The following is a 5,118-nucleotide window of genomic DNA, read 5'->3' as shown; positions in this document are numbered from 1 at the left end:
ATATGCTCTTTTAAAAGATTAGAGGCGATGTCGAATAAAAAACTCGTAAGACAAATTAACTCGTTAATTTTTTTGAATATTTTCGTTTTTTTACTGGGACTCGTCTTTGTCACATTCCCTTTTTTTGTTTTCCAAAAAGATGACAAACCCTTTCAATTTTTTTTTATTTCAAATTGAACTTCGTACTTGTTTTCTCTATATTGATTTCTATTGTTTATTTAAGGTTCTTTAGAAACCCTTTTTGTTCGAAGTCGAAAAAGTTTTTTATGATACTTCATCAGATGATTGTACAAGGAAAATAAACAACTAGGTTTTAGAAAGGAAAGCTGGGAAAAAGAATCATAAATAACTTTTTTTTGATTGGATCAGGAATCTCATTATGTATTCGGTGTGGATAAAAGATCTTCCTATGTTATACTATTAAATTCTTGACGATGAATCGATTTTATAGCTCCGATATTGTTATTCATGATATTTCTTTCATTCGATATCATCGAAATCTAATTAATCTGAGTGAGTTTACAAGCGAAAGATTTCTCATCTCTATGGGATTAAATCCCGAGATATTCCAAAGAAAAATAATAATAATAAACGATTAAATTATGGAAGTAAATATTCTTGCATTTATTGCTACTGCACTCTTCATTCTCGTTCCTACTGCTTTTTTGCTTATAATTTACGTAAAAACCGTTAGTCAAAATGATTAATTTGAATAAAATTTTACTATCAATGACAATAAAAAAAAAAGATTTCAATTTCTCGTCTTAAATGAAAGGAATGCATTAAATTCAGTAGTATCCTAAGGGGCCCGCTAGTATGAGTATGGTAGAAAGATATCTCTTTCTACCATACTAGCCATTATGGTTATTTTAATGTATAAAGATACAAGTGAAATATCTTAATATAAAGAAATCCACCTATATCTCTCTTTTTCTTTATAAACGTCAATATAAATGAAATAAAATATGAAATGTATGTACATACTTTCTCAATTTCATTTGTTTGTTTGATCCATTTAATACGGATAATCCCAATTCGATGGAAGCTTCTTCAGATTTCGAAAGGGGTTACCCCATGAATGGTTAACCGTGTAAACCCTGATATAAAAATAGAAAATGAGTCAATAAAACATACATCCAATTTCTAAAAAAAAAAATATTAAAAAAAATTGCCGAACGGTCTAGAAAACGAAAACAGTTGATACGGGTTGATAGAGTTTGATTATTACCGCAATTAGAAGTATTTCTAGAGTCCACTTCTTCCCCACACTACGAGAGAGAGGGAAAATGTAAAAACTACCATTAAAGCAGCCCATGCGAGACTTACTATATCCATGTGAATTCTGCCCCCTATTTCTATGAATATGAAGAAACTATTCCATTATTGTTCACTAATAATAGTGAAATCACTGGTGCAGAGTCAAAAAAAGGGAGAGGTATTTGGTCACCATTGACGAACTACTCCAAAAATCCACTTATCTTATCTTATAATGAGTTATTCTTAATTATAGAATTTCTAGTAGAATCGACAAGATGTAAACACAAGCAAACGGACATTTTTCGAAGTATCCAAGGAATCTGACTCACATGTAGAAAGAAGAAGACTTTTTCTTTCTTTTATGATTTTTTATTTTTGGAAGTAAAATGAAAGGCAATTCTTAATCTAATCTAATATTTATTGAATGTCTGAGCATTCCGAGACTTTCATGAGTCTATATCCAAAGTATCTTAGGTCCTTTCCAAAACTATTAATTAAATTCCCTCTCTGGCTATCCAATCTAATTGAAAACTCAGTAAATGGAACTAAATTAGTAGTGGCAAGTAAAGATTTACAGATTGCCCTCCACTACTTGAAGTTTTCCTTGAATCTGATAGGCAAAACTTTAGGTTAGATAATAGAACCTCGAGAGCCGGGGGCTTAGAATAACGAAAAGAAAGTATCAAGAGTCTTTTCCTACGTTGATATTTAAAGTCTGTTGTTGAGGCGGCACCCGGATTTGAACTGGGGAAAAAGGATTTGCAGTCCCCCGCCTTACCACTCGGCCATGCCGCCAAAACGATAGAAACTAGATTCCAATTTTCTTTTTCAACTCCGAAAAAAATATATATATAGATTTTAAGTCACAAAATATAGAATCTAGTACAAACCAGAACCATTAACTATTGACTGTAAATTCATTACCTTTTTTGAATTAAAATTAAAATCTACTTTTTTTTATTTCTAATAATATTAAGAAAATCATTTAGAAATACATTTATAACTCATCTATATTGAGTTTTTTTCAATTAAAAAGAAATCTTCTTCAATTTCAATTATAACAGTAATTATGAGTATATGTAAACCCCAGAATCAGAACATACGTTATGTTGTGTTATAGAGCTATAGCTCTATAATGGGGTATTTTATCTCTCTAGGGATGCTTTTGAGGAGTAATTCTCAATAAATTTTTATATTTCAATTTTTCCCTTGACTTGAAGAGAACATTTCCTTTTTGATAAAGCACAGCATGTGCTGTCCCAAATAGAACTGTACCACAATAAAAGAAGAAAAAGAGACATATATATCTGTGCATTCTTTTTTATTTTAATAATAAAAAATTAATAAATAAAAAAACACAAGTTTTCTTACCTACTTCAATTTTTTGATATTCTAACTATTCTATTCAAAATAGGGAAAAATCAATCTCTTTTCTGCAAATCTTTTTTTAAACAATGAAATACAAATACATGAAAAAGTAAAGTGGTTAAAAAAAAAGTTTTCTATTTATTATATGTTTATCTGCTCGAACAGATCCAATGATGAATAAATTTTTAATGGTATGCAATCGAATTGGAATATGTAATATCATAGGTGAAAATGAAATTACTTTTTTTCTAGTCTTTACAAAACTCCGTAAGTTCCAGTGGTATTTCTCAATTCTGTTCCATGTTGGATCTATTTTTTTTTTTTTAATTCCAATTGAATCTAGTCTCCGTTCATACGTATTTCATACATTCCATATATCTTGGAGTTGGATAAAATTTCATGTGATTCAGTAAACAGAATAGAAATTCCATTATTGCTAGATCGAATTCTATGGATATGATTCGGTGAAGAATGAGAGATGGGATGGGATTTTTTCAATAAACGGATAAATGGGAAATTCAAAAAAGATGCTTGGGGATGAAAAAGAGGGAACATCTACAATACCCGGATTTAATCAGATACAATTTGAAGGGTTTTATCGGTTTATTGATCAGGGTTTAATAGAAGAACTTTCTAAGTTTCCAAAAATTGAAGATATAGATCACGAAATTGAATTTCAATTATTTGTGGAAACATATCAATTGGTAGAACCTCTGATAAAAGAACGAGATGCTGTCTATGAATCACTTACATATTCTTCTGAATTATATGTATCCGCGGGATTAATTTGGAAAACCAGTAGGAATATGCAAGAACAAAGAATTTTTATTGGAAACATTCCTTTAATGAATTCCCTTGGAACTTCTATAGTAAACGGAATATACAGAATTGTGATCAATCAAATATTGCAAAGTCCCGGTATCTATTACCAGTCAGAATTGGATCATAACGGGATTTCGGTCTATACCGGCACCATAATATCAGATTGGGGAGGCAGGTTAGAATTAGAGATTGATAAAAAAAGCAAGAATATGGGCTCGGGTGAGTAGGAAACAAAAAATATCTATTCTAGTTCTATCATCAGCTATGGGTTTGAATCTACGAGAAATTCTAGAGAATGTTTGCTACCCTGAAATTTTCTTATCTTTCTTGACCGATAAGGAGAAAAAAAAAATTGGGTCAAAAGAAAATGCTATTTTGGAGTTTTATCAACAATTTTCTTGTGTAGGTGGGGATCCAATATTTTCTGAATCCTTATGTAAGGAATTACAAAAAAAATTCTTTCACCAAAGGTGTGAATTAGGAAGGATTGGTCGCCGAAATATTAATTGGAGACTGAATCTTAATATACCTCAGAACAATATATTTTTGTTACCACGAGATATATTAGCAGCTGCCGATCATTTGATTGGGATGAAATTTGGAATGGGTACACTTGATGATATGAATCATTTGAAAAATAAACGTATTCGCTCTGTAGCGGATCTTTTACAAGACCAGCTCGGGTTGGCTCTGGCTCGTTTAGAAAATGTAGTTAAGGGAACTATCTCCGGAGCAATTAGGCATAAATTGATACCTACTCCTCAGAATTTGGTAACTTCAACTCCGTTAACAACGACTTATGAATCCTTTTTCGGATTACACCCATTATCTCAAGTTTTGGATCGAACTAATCCATTGACACAAATCGTTCATGGGAGAAAATTGAGTTATTTGGGCCCTGGCGGATTAACAGGGCGAACTGCTAATTTTCGGATACGAGATATCCATCCTAGTCACTATGGGCGTATTTGTCCCATTGACACGTCTGAAGGAATCAATGTTGGACTTATTGGATCTTTATCAATTCATGCCAGGATTGGTGATTGGGGATCGTTAGAAAGTCCATTTTATGAACTCTTTTGAGAAATCAAAAAAAGCACGGATACGGATGCTTTTTTTATCACCAAGTCAAGATGAATATTATATGATAGCGGCAGGAAATTCTTTGGCTCTTAATCGGGGCATTCAAGAAGAACAGGCTGTTCCAGCTCGATACCGCCAAGAATTTTTGACTATCGCATGGGAAGAGGTTCATCTTCGAAGCATTTTCCCTTTCCAATATTTTTCCATTGGAGCTTCTCTAATTCCTTTTATCGAACATAATGATGCGAATCGAGCTTTAATGAGTTCTAATATGCAACGTCAAGCAGTTCCACTTTCTCGGTCCGAAAAGTGCATTGTTGGAACTGGGTTGGAACGCCAAGTGGCTTTAGATTCAGGGGTTCCCGCTATAGCCGAACACGAGGGAAAAATCCTTTATACTGATACTGAGAAGATCGTTTTTTCGGGCAATGGGGATACTCTAAGCATTCCATTAATTATGTATCAACGCTCAAACAAAAATACTTGTATGCATCAAAAACCTCAGGTTCGGCGGGGTAAATGCATTAAAAAAGGGACAAATTTTAGCGGATGGTGCTGCTACAGTTGGTGGGGAACTCGCTTTGGGGA

The 5,118-nt window shown here is 32.7% G+C and overlaps 1 non-coding gene across 1 annotated transcript; it reads right to left on the bottom strand.

Annotated features, from left to right (window-relative positions):
- Positions 1-1,981: 1,981 nt before the first annotated feature.
- Positions 1,982-2,052, bottom strand: TRNAC-GCA (transfer RNA cysteine (anticodon GCA)). Its single transcript has one exon. It is a non-coding gene; the product is annotated as a tRNA-Cys (tRNA).
- Between the last annotated feature and the right edge of the window lie 3,066 nt (positions 2,053-5,118).

This window comes from Camelina sativa, chromosome 18 (assembly GCF_030686135.1).
Source record: "Camelina sativa cultivar CO46 ecotype springtype chromosome 18, ASM3068613v1".
Classification (NCBI taxonomy): Eukaryota; Viridiplantae; Streptophyta; class Magnoliopsida; order Brassicales; family Brassicaceae; genus Camelina; species Camelina sativa.
Note: the sequence above shows the minus strand (reverse complement) of the source record. Positions and strands in the feature narration are given on the sequence as shown.